Source organism: Xyrauchen texanus, chromosome 3, assembly GCF_025860055.1.
Source record: "Xyrauchen texanus isolate HMW12.3.18 chromosome 3, RBS_HiC_50CHRs, whole genome shotgun sequence".
NCBI lineage: Eukaryota > Metazoa > Chordata > Actinopteri > Cypriniformes > Catostomidae > Xyrauchen > Xyrauchen texanus.
In genome coordinates, this window is record NC_068278.1 from 59,037,835 (window position 1) to 59,050,646 (window position 12,812).

The following is a 12,812-nucleotide window of genomic DNA, read 5'->3' on the forward strand; positions in this document are numbered from 1 at the left end:
ACCTTCTGATTACCAGATTACCAGTTATGTGCTTGGACCACTACACCACCACCACTCCGTTAAAGACATGCATTTACAATAAAAGTAATGTTTCATTTATAAAGTATAATAGAATTACACACTAAACATATAGTTTATAATTCGACTATGCTCAATATTCTGTTAATGAGATCAAAAGTAAGTCGTGGGAACTCACAAATGGCACTCTTTTCTGGCAAATGACCCATGCACAATCTTTTGCCACATATTAGACCGTATATTAGACGAGGACTCACTGTACACTTATAAAAGCATGCATCTTCCTCATACACTTATTACATATCTAAACAATTGTTCAGTTTGGAATCTGTTGTGAGAACACATGAATTGTGGGCGTCCGATGCACTGAACTTTAGTACTCTCTCTCTGTATCAGAAAGAATGCAAACATCATTTATATGATTATATATTTTGCCATAAAGGCCAAGATTACATGTGCAGACTGTACAAACTGGAATACATGCAACTTCTGCTCACATGGGGCATATATAGATACACATGAACTTTATTTCTACACATTTACTTTATGTATGTATGTATGTTCATATAAAGGCTGCTGTTATTGTTACTTGTATTATTGCATGAAAGAATTGAATTAAATGTTAAACTGATACAATGATCGCTGTCTCCTAACTTTGCATATTAATGCTTTATTCTTCAGTAACATATTCATAATGTCAGTTTTAGGTGCACTGATGATGTTATGGTAATTGCTAATGATGTTGAGAATGCATTCCAGTACAATAATAAACTATTGCATTTCCTTTCAAATCGCAGTTTTGTTTATTCTTTCATCTTGTAATATCTTGTGCATGCTGTACTTTAGTATATACTCTATCAGTGGTTCTCATCTGGCTTTGCTTCAGATTTTACATTGGAACCAAATTTGACTATCGTACACGCGTAAACATAAAATAAATAATGCTTGTCTTCTTAATTTGAATGGCTGACAATGATTCAGCACACTAAATGCATTGAGGTTGACGTTAACCATGTTTATCCTCGTTATAAATGAACACGTAGTTAAAGGAATATTTCGAGATTAATACAAGTTAAGCACAATTGACTGCTGGCCGCCTGGACGCGGAGGAACGGCCGCCATCCGTGAGGGGATGAGGGGCTCGCTGCCGGCCGCCTGGAGTGGTGGAGCCGCTGCCAGGGGCGGAGGAGTTCACTTCCGGCCGCAAAAGGAGGGGCGTTCCATCCGCCAGGGGTCGCAGGACTGGCTCCGGTCCGCCCGTGGAGATGTGGCTACGCACACCCGGCCCCAATTGGGCTAATCAGCCGAGGAGAGGCAGCAGAATAAGTGTAGTGGAACGTGGCAGTTTGTGAGAGAGATGGCCACATGCAGCTGCCATGTGTGCGTTTATGTTTGTGTCTTTTTCTTTAAGTTCCTATTAAAATATTACTTTGTTCGGCCGGTTCCAACCATGTTACATTGGTGCCGAAATCCAGGAAGGAGGAGGGATGCGCTGTCGTGTCCTCGCCACTGCCGTCCACCAGGGGAAGGAGTTGTTGCTGCCGGCCGCCTAGACGCGGAGGAACGGCCGCCATCCGTGAGAGGAGGAGGGGCTCGCTGCCGGCCGCCTGGAGTGGTGGAGCTGCTGCCAGGGGCGGAGGAGTTCCCTACCGGCCGCAAAAGGAGGGGCGTTCCATCTGCCAGGGGTCGTAGGACTGGTTCCGGTCCGCCCGTGGAGCAGCGGCTGTCGTCCGCCAGAGGGTGGAGGAGTAATCGAAAACACAGCCGGGATATGCAGAAAAGGACAGCGAACACTAGTGTTCCATTGCAATCATGTTACGTTAATTTAAAAAGAGTGAGGCACTTACAATTCATTTAATATGAACGTTCAAATACTCACTGTTCCGTAAATATGCACCTTTATACGATTTTTGTGCTACCGATTTTTGGGATGTGACAAGCTGACAGACAGCTATAAAGTATCCAGTACATTTATGTATAATAGACATTTTTGCACCTGTGTTCATTTATCCATACATCCATACATCCATGCATCCATGCATGCATGAGCCCACACCCAGAGGGATAATATTTTCAGGTCAGAGGTCACGGGGTTGCTGCTGTCTTCTGTGTTATCAGTGACTGTGAGATGAGTTTAAATTGCATGAGTCTGAGTCTCACATTCCTACATAAACACGATCTGTTCCACCAGTTGGCAACACGATCAAGATCTAATCCTTTTTTAATTTACTTGTACAGGGCGATGCCGTCTGAATCTGTCGGTTGTACGCCTGCAAGGACACTTTACACACAAAGAAGCCACACTAGCTGGGTTTCTGATAAGAAATGCTTGGTTCAAATACCAAGATGCAAATTAAGTTTCCAAAATGTGTATAAAAAAAACGTATACACTCACTTAAGGTGGATGCATGCACATAAACTATAATGGAAACATATATACCAAATATACATTTCTATAGAATGTATATACTACTATAGAAATGCATCACAAAAATGATGTGTTGTTTGCCTCAACATGCCATGTTACTAACATTATGGCTACTAAAGTATTACCTCTCAAAAATGTCTGACATGCTTGCAAATAGTTACAAAATGTGATCTCGTCACAATGTCCTGTAGGATATAATATATTTTTCCCTTGGTGATGGCAAGTGGTCCAGGCCGCTAAGCAGCAAAGCAGCCCCAAATCATGATGCTCCCTCGACCGTACTTCACCGTTGGGATGATGTTTTCATGTTGGTATACGGTGCCCTTTTTACACCATACGTAGTGCTGCATGTTCTTCCCAAACAATTCAACCTTACTTTCATCAGTCCAAAAACAGTTCCCAGTAGTGTTGTGGAGTGTCATGGTGGTCTTTGGCAAACTTCAGTCATGCAGCAATGTTTTTGTTGGAAAGCAGCGGCTTCCTTCATGATGTCCTGCCATGAACACCTGTTTAATGTTTTCTGTACAGTAGACTCATGAACAGAGATGTTAACCAGTGCCAATGATTCCTTCAAGTCTTTATCTGTCTCTAGGGTACTTTATTACCTCATTAAGCATTTTGCGGTGTGTCCTTTGAGTCATCTTGGCTGGATGGCCACTTCTAGAGAGAGTACCTATAGTACTAAATCATCTCCATTTATAGACAGTTTGTCTAACTGTGGACAGATGAATATCTAACGGCCACTTCTAGTGAGAGTACCTATAGTACTAAATCATCTCCATTTATAGACAGTTTGTCTAACTGTGGACAGATGAATATCTAACGGCCAATTCTAGAGTGAGTACCTATAGTACTAAATCATCTCCAATTATAGACAGTTTCTCTCACTGTGGACAGATGAATATCTAACGGCCACTTCTAGAGAGAGTACCTATAGTACTAAATCACCTCCATTTATAGACTGTTTGTCTCACTGTGCACAGATGAATATCTAACGGCCACTTCTAGTGAGAGTACCTATAGTACTAAATCACCTCCATTTATAGACTGTTTGTCTCACTGTGCACAGATGAATATCTAACGGCCACTTCTAGAGAGAGTACCTATAGTACTAAATCATCTCCATTTATAGACAGTTTGTCTCACTGTGGACAGATGAATATCTAACGGCCACTTCTAGAGAGAGTACCTATAGTACTAAATCATCTCCATTTATAGACAGTTTGTCTAACTGTGGACAGATGAATATCTAACGGCCACTTCTAGAGAGAGTACCTATAGTACTAAATCATCTCCATGTATAGACAGTTTGTCTAACTGTGGACAGATGAATATCTAACGGCCACTTCTAGAGAGAGTACCTATAGTACTAAATCATCTCCATTTATAGACAGTTTGTCTCACTGTGAACAGATGAATATCTAACAGCCACTTCTAGTAAGAGTACCTATAGTACTAAATCATCTCCATTTATAGACAGTTTGTCTAACTGTGGACAGATGAATATCTAACGGCCACTTCTAGAGAGAGTACCTATAGTACTAAATCATCTCCATTTATAGACAGTTTCTCTCACTGTGGACAGATGAATATCTAACGGCCACTTCTAGTGAGAGTACCTATAGTACTAAATCATCTCCATTTATAGACTTCAGAGCACAAAGTGTGGTGAAACTTTCTGTATAACCTTCTATATGCAGAGTACCTTGAGTAGACATATTTGCTTCACTGCAAGCGAACCATGACTCGTTATAGGTTATCTGTCGACCATTAGGACGAGAGGGTCATAAATGGAGGCACTGTTCTGGTCTTAGGTTCAGAGACATGTGGAGAGAGGGCTGAAGTGTGTTAGTTTGTGTTAGGCAATAGTATACTGAATAGTAGGGCAATCATGCAAAGCCTAAGACCATGTTGGATATGGGTATGAATTTGTTGCTGCATTATTCAAGCGACATATCTTTCAGAGCTTATTATCCCTGTCATGCATGAGTGACCCTAGATGCTACATACTGATTTATGCTAATCATACATTTCTCTCTCTGTCGCACTGCCGTCTCCGGTCGCCTTTGTCCCTCTCGGGACTAATTAGCCTAATTAGGGGCCTGGTGTGCGGAATCACGATCTGGCCCCGCCCTCCGCCCCTGCCACACTAACATAATCGCTTCGTCTGCTGCAGTTTATATGTTGTGTTTAGCGGCAGTGTGGGTAGATCAGCGTCACCGTTGAGTTGTCAACACTCGGTCTAGTAGGCTCGGGCATGCCCAGAAGATGACGCTTCCTTCGGAGTGTTTGCGGATAGGGATTCCAGGATCTCGTACGATACTCGATCAGCTCCCCGATCTACTTGGAAAAAGGTACTTTCTGGGTCTGAAGCTCGAGATGAGGGGTGGAGGTGGGAAAACAAGGAGAAAATACTGCATGACTGCAGGTTCCTCTTGATAACATTCCAGAGGTGTTCAATGGGGTTCAGGTCTGGAGATTGGGCTGGTCATGACAGGGTCTTGATCCGGTGCTCCTCCATCCATCCCTTGATTAACCTGTCTGTGTGGCATGGGGCATTGCCCTGCTGGAGAAACCAATCCTCAGAGTTGGGGAACATTGTCAGAGCAGAAGGAAACAAGTTGTCTTCCAGGATATCCTTGTATGTGGCTTGATTCATGCATACTTCACAAAGTAAAATCTGCCCAATTCCTGCTTTGCTAAAGCACCCCCAGATCACCACCGATCCTTCACCAAATTTCACCGTGGGTGCGAGACATTGTGGCTTGAAGGCCTCTCCAGGTCTCCGTCTAACCATTAGATGACCAGGTGGAGGATCAGTGATGATCTGGGGGAACTTTCAGGAAAACTGGCAGTTAAACACCTTCATAATGTCACTGGTCCACGCAATCAGTGCGTATAAACTATTCCTCCACCTACTTTGCTTCCAACATATTTTTTACGTTTAATTTCTTCGGTTCGAGCTTGTGCAGACCTACACATACTCCTGTCTGGCACCTTTTTATACACCCAGCTTTGCAGTAGTATCAGTGTCATCACAACTTACAAGAACATATATAACAGGTGCATATTATGGCCACGTATAGCATATTAGCATTAGCGCCATGAATGCAGAATATAAACATAACAAATTACATATTATCAACTGCATATTTTGTATCATTTAATCATCATCAAATGATTATAACAGCAGGTTCTATTTTCGCGGGAGTGTTTCTGCGGATGTAGGTGCGCAAATTGTGGGTGTATTTTATGTAAATGAAGTGGCGCAAAGAGCAATTTGCTATTTTGCGGTTTCAAATAGACGTTTCAAAAGCAGGTCTGTTTCGAGTGCAAAGTCTAAATTCAGTTCCTGCATTTGTAATTCGGAGATACCACCAGCAGGTGGAAATTAAGTTAATTTCCAAATTCGGAAAATATAGTGGAACTTAAAATGATGTCTAAGATGTCAGCCGTTTTATGAAACAAAAATGAGATTTGTGTTAAACTTAATGTTAATAACATTTATTATCTAATTTGTATTGGTATTTTTCCACCTGTTGTCGTTGACTGATTTTGAAGTCACTGGAAGAATTTGGAGAAAGTAAAAATTTTTACCACTTCGTTATTTTTATTTAGTTTGAATTGTAGTTTGAATTTAGACATAAGTTTGGTTTAATTTTTTCGTGTTTAAATAAATCACTTTCAGATTCAATCACTGGTAATACTAGACATGGTTTGTGCATCAGTAGTTGAAATGATTAATAATACTAATATTATCTATCATTTAACGGAGTGTAAATCCAAATCCTGACAGGAACCACATTTTCCATGCAGATATAAATGGTAAATGGTCTGCACTTATATAGCACTTTTTTTAACCTTATAGGTTACCAAAGCGCTTTACACTGTGTCCCAATCACCCATCCGCACTCACATTAACACTCACACACCAATGGCGGCAGAGCTGCTTGCAAGGTGCTAGCCAGCCATTGGGAGCAACTTGGGGTTCAGTGTCTTTCCCAAGGACACTTCGGCATGTGGAGTCGTGCGGGCCGGGAATTAATGACCGAGTCCATTAGTGCATTGCACGTGCATTCTCGCCAAACCCACTTGCACCCTAGAAAAACGTCATGGCCATGCCCAATGACATTGCGTGTATGACTTAACGCATAACACTGCGCTTAGCCCTAGTGCTGTAAGAATGGGGCACCAGCGGCATACGAATGTTCACAAACAGTATATCGTTGCTCATCTGTTTTGACCATCTCTCTAGCTCAGTGCGAAGAATGAAGAAGAACATCTCCGTAAGTGTATCGGGCCATTAATGTTCGATGTACAAGGCTATGATTAACAGGCAGCTGTGGCTCAGGTGGTAGAGCGGGTCGGCTGCCAATCGCAGGGTTTGTGGTTTGATTCCCGGCCCACACGACTCCACATGCCGAAGTGTCCTTGTGCAAGACACTGAACCCCAAGTTGCTCCCAATGGCAGGCTAGCACCTTACATAGCAGCTCTGCCGCCATTGGTGTGTGTGTGTGTGTGTGTGTGTGTGTGTGTGTGTGTGTGTGTGTGTGACACAGTGTAAAGCGCTTTGGTAACCACTAAGGTTTAAAGAAGTGCTATATAAGTGCAAACCAGACCAACTGTTATAATGATGCTTGTTTTAGAAAACCCAACTGATATACATGACATGCTTCCAATCTGAACAGCAGATGCACACTGAGTTACTCACCCACACACACACACACTTCATGACTCGTGTGTGACAGCCAACCAAATCACACTCGCACAGATTCATTGAAGGTGACCTGAAACACATGGTGTGTTGTCCTTAGCAACAGAACGTCAGTGCCAATATAAACTTTACTGTACAATAAATGGACAACGTTACCAGAAGTGCCGCTATCTCAAAGCCCTGTAACATACTGATCTGAGGCCAGTTGTGTCATTTTTATAACCTCACATGCTGCGGGGGATGAACACAGTTGCAGCTGCTCTTAGATCAGTGCTAAAGATGAGCTTGTATCTGGAGACAGTTTGAAGAATAAAGACTCCAGAGAGGATGCGACAGTTATAATCAACAGGAAGACACACGTGTTGGCCTGCGGTTGTGAGCCACTCAGTCCAAAATAAAACTTATATAATGCACCACAAACAGTGAGAGAATGCAGGCATTGAAAGTGAACTCGCTATTTGTGAATATGCATTATTGTTTTTGTTTTAGGATCTGTTCCAAAACCAAGAGCAGTCTTGCTGTCTACGTAGGAAGCTACGTTCTTAGGCAGCATTACCTAACCAAGACGGACTCCCTGGCCAACGGTGAGTGTCTCCAAGCGGCCTGGAGTACATCAAAGGAATGTGCCGGTGGTGCCAGCAAGATGGAGTACATGGAAGTTGGCCCCCAAACCGCTGGCACAGTCACCGTCAACGGGAAAGACCTGAAGAAAGCGGAACAGTTCAAGTACAATGGCTCCACTCCCAGCCTCCCGGACGCAAGAGCAAGCATTAATGCTGCCTGGATGAAGTGCCGCCAGGCCATTGGCGTCCTATGCGACCAACACATGCCCACGCACCTCAAGGCAAAGGTCTACAAGACGGTTGTCCGCCCGGTCGCCCTCTATGGAGCAGAATGCTGGCCACGACCACCAAGCATGAACAGGCCCTCCACACGATGGAAATGCGCATGCTCAGGTGCACACTGGGACTGACCCGTCTGGACCACGTTATGAACGATCACAGGAGTGGCACCGATCACGGAGAAGATGAGAGAAGCTCGCCTCCGATGGTATGGGTGACTCGAAGCGAGGAGGAGTCAGTGGCGAGGACATAGTAAATGGACTGCACTTATATATTTATACACTCACCTAAAGGATTATTAGGAACACCTGTTCAATTTCTCATTAATGCAATTATCTAATCAACCAATCACATGGCAGTTGCTTCAATGCATTTAGGGGTGTGGTCCTGGTCAAGACAATCTCCTGAACTCCAAACTGAATGTCAGAATGGGAAAGAAAGGTGATTTAAGCCATTTTGAGCGTGGCATGGTTGTTGGTGCCAGACGGGCCGGTCTGAGTATTTCACAATCTGCTCAGTTACTGGGATTTTCACACACAACCATTTCTAGGGTTTACAAAGAATGGTGTGAAAAGGGAAAAACATCCAGTATGCGGCAGTCCTGTGGGCTGAAAATGCCTTGTTGATGCTAGAGGTCAGAGGAGAATGGGGCTGACTGATTAAAGCTGATAGAAGAGCAACTTTGCCTGAAATAACCACTCGTTACAACCGAGGTATGCAGCAAATCATTTGTGAAGCCACAACACGCACAACCTTGAGGCGGATGGGCTACAACAGCAGAAGACCCCACCGGGTACCACTCATCTCCACTACAAATAGGAAAAAGAGGCTACAATTTGCAAGAGCTCACCAAAATTGGACAGTTGAAGACTGGAAAAATGTTGCCTGGTCTGATGAGTCTCGATTTCTGTTGAGACATTCAGATGGTAGAGTCAGAATTTGGCGTAAACAGAATGAGAACATGGATCCATCATGCCTTGTTACCACTGTGCAGGCTGGTGGTGGTGGTGTAATGGTGTGGGGGATGTTTTCTTGGCACACTTTAGGCCCCTTACTGCCAATTGGGCATGGTTTAAATGCCACGGCCTACCTGAGCATTGTTTCTGACCATGTCCATCCCTTTAGGGCCACCATGTACCCATCCTCTGATGGCTACTTCCAGCAGGATAATGCACCATGTCACAAAGCTCGAATCATTTCAAATTGGTTTCTTGAACATGACAATGAGTTCACTGTACTAAAATGGCCCCCACAGTCACCAGATCTCAACCCAATAGAGCATCTTTGGGATGTGGTGGAACGGGAGCTTCGTGCCCTGGATGTGCATCCCACAAATCTCCATCAACTGCAAGATGCTATCCTATCAATATGGGCCAACATTTCTAAAGAATGCTTTCAGCACCTTGTTGAATCAATGCCACGTAGAATTAAGGCAGTTCTGAAGGCGAAAGGGGGTCAAACACAGTATTAGTATGTGTTCCTAATAATCCTTTAGGTGAGTGTATAATCGTTTTTATCGTAAACCTCACTCGTTTAATGAAATTCCATGAATTATGGAAAGTGTCCTTTGGGACCGAATGATACGACTTTTTGGTGACATTTTGGCATATTTAATTCAAAGAAAAATAGTTCAAACTAAATGATGTCATCATTCATTGTGTGGTGCATGAACATTCTTCTAAACATCTTCTTTTGTGTTCCACTGAAGTAATAACGGGTTTAACATGACATGAAGGTGAGTAATTGGTTTGACATTTTTGGGAACGTGAGATATTGTCCTCTTTCCAGGATGTGACATGAACCTCAGGCGACTCCATCCTTAAGTATCAGGCTCCAATCAAACTTCCTGTTCCACAAGAGTGTTTGGCAACCAATCAAAGTTTCTCTGGGCAGTTTTCACAAATTTTGCGCATGCTGCTTTGTATTATGCACCTGCCTCTTGACATTCCCAGACCAAACGCTCTGTTTCCATCTGCGCCGGCGGGACTGTGCTTTAAACATGGGATGAAAGGAGGAGGAAGACGCGGTGAGTCACGGGGCTGCCAGACGCCAAGATGACCATAACTCGCTGATGCCAATCCATCATAAAGCCTGTGAACCTCACATGGTTTAGGAGAAATGACCCTTCAGAAATGAATCGCACCGGCGATTCATTCCGGTGATCTTTTAAAAATGCAAATTTTAAATAAGCGAAACGGAAAATGAGCGTAAAGCATGCAGACATTACACAAATATAATAATAAAATTGCCAAACAAATATTTCAGCCAATTCAAATTGGCACATTTCAGTTATTTAAAGTAGTTTAAATACTACGTATTATTATAAATAAAGTTGAGGATAATTTGTCATTCAATTAGAATGTGTAAGTAAAAAAAATAGACTGAAATATTTTTTGTGTGCGTTAATATACCAATAAAAACAAATAAGAGGAATTTTTGTCATTTTTTTCCTCTTAAATCCCTGTATATGCGAAGTATTGTTTCCCTTCCGTATGGAAGCTGCATCCCGCCACAGAATTAAACAATAAGGGGTAATTTTGACTTGATTTCTTGCAATTACAATTTAATATCTTGCAATTGCAACTTACTTTTGAGATTTAACACAATTGTGACTATAGGAAATTGGGACTTTATGTCTCGCAATTGTGACAATTTCTTGTAATTATGAGTTTATATCTCGCAATTGTGGCAATTTCTTGTAATTATGAGTTTATATCTCGCAATTGTGACAATTTCTTGTAATTATGAGTTTATATCTCGCAATTGTGACAATTTCTTGTAATTATGAGTTTATATCTCGCAATTGTGACAATTTCTTGTAATTATGAGTTTATATCTCGCAATTGTGACAATTTCTTGTAATTATGAGTTTATATCTCGCAATTGTGACCATTTCTTGTAATTACGAGTTTATCTCGCAATTGTGACAATTTCTTGTAATTGCAAGTTTATATCTCTCAATTGTGACAATTTCTTGTAATTGCACGTTTATATTTCGCAATTGTGACAATTTCTTGTAATTATGAGTTTATATCTCGCAATTGTGACAATTTCTTGTAATTATGAGTTTATATCTCGCAATTGTGACAATTTCTTGTAATTATGAGTTTATATCTCGCAATTGTGACAATTTCTTGTAATTATGAGTTTATATCTCGCAATTGTGACCATTTCTTGTAATTATGAGTTTATATCTCGCAATTGTGACAATTTCTTGTAATTACGAGTTTATCTCGCAATTGTGACAATTTCTTGTAATTAGAAGTTTATATCTCGCAATTGTGACAATTTCTTGTAATTGCAAGTTTATATTTCGCAATTGTGACAATTTCTTGTAATTGCAAGTTTATATCTCGCAATTGTGACAATTTCTTGTAATTACGAGTATATTTTATTTCTGGCAACTGCAACTTTATATCTTCCAATTGCAACTTCATATCTCGCAGTTGTGATTTATTTCGGACAATTGCGCCTATATAAAATATAATCCTGCAAGGGGGTCTGGGTATCTCAGCGAGTATTGACGCTGACTATCACACCTGGAGTCGTGAGTTTGAATCCGGGGTGTGCTGAGTGACTCCAGTCAGGTCTCCTTAGCAACCAAAATAATGTGGTTCGCGTGGGGCGCGTGGTTGGTTATGAGTGGATGCCACGGAGAATAGCGTGAAGCCTCCACACGCGCTACGTCTCCACGGTGTCAGGCTCAACAAGCCACATGATAAGATTCGTCCTCCGCCAACCGGAATGAGGCAAGTCACTACACCACCACAAGGACTTAGAGTGCATTGGGAATTGGGCATTCCAGATTGGGGGAAAAGAGAGAGAGAAAACAATTATATGTGTATATATATATATATATATATATAACTCACAATTTTATATATACAGATTTTGGGACTTTATATCTCGCAGTTGTGAGTTTATATCTAGAAATTGCTACTTTATTTCCAGCAACTGCTAGATTTACCAAAATTGTGACTTCATATCTTGCAATTGCTAGAATAAAGTTGCAATTTCGACTTGATATAGAGCAAGATATAAACTTGCAACTAAACTATAACTTATAAGGAACTTTGGTTCTATTTGGATCACTCAATACACACACACATACACACACACACACACACACACACACACACACACACACACACACACACACACACTCACACAAACACAATCAAGGCTCCCTGGGGAGTATTTTCATCATGCTGTTTTGGTTATTTAACACAAATGAATTCTTGGTGGGAACGTAAACACGGTCAGCCTGTTTTGGACAGGCACCGGAGAGATTTCCATAACGACAGAGCTGAAGAATTAACACGTCTTCCTATTGAACAGAAATATTTACATGTGAAAAGGAAGAGTACGCTTTCGGTTTTCTAATAGACTTTTGAGATGGTGCACTGTGGAACGCTGAGAGCATTCTTATTCTGAGGTGTACAGAAAACCAGCAAACACTGTGAAAGACTGGCTCAGGATCCCAGTACTTGTATCACATTTGAACAACCCCATTCGCCTATTTATTCCATTTCAGAGTATAAATCCCCCACACCGTTTGTCCTACAGACATGAATGATAACACAAATAATGTGGCTTGTTGAGGAGAGGTGTGAAATTAATTGCGGTAAGAAATCGGATATACGTTTTTTGCTTGCTGGACTATAAAATATAACAAACATATAACAAAGACTTGGGGGTGGGCAAGTAAGCAAGCACCTAGCAACCAAATAGCAATGCAAATATCAAGGTATGTACATGAAACTCAAAGTGACTTTAAAGAATAAGAATGAACACTGTTGAGGTCCTTTT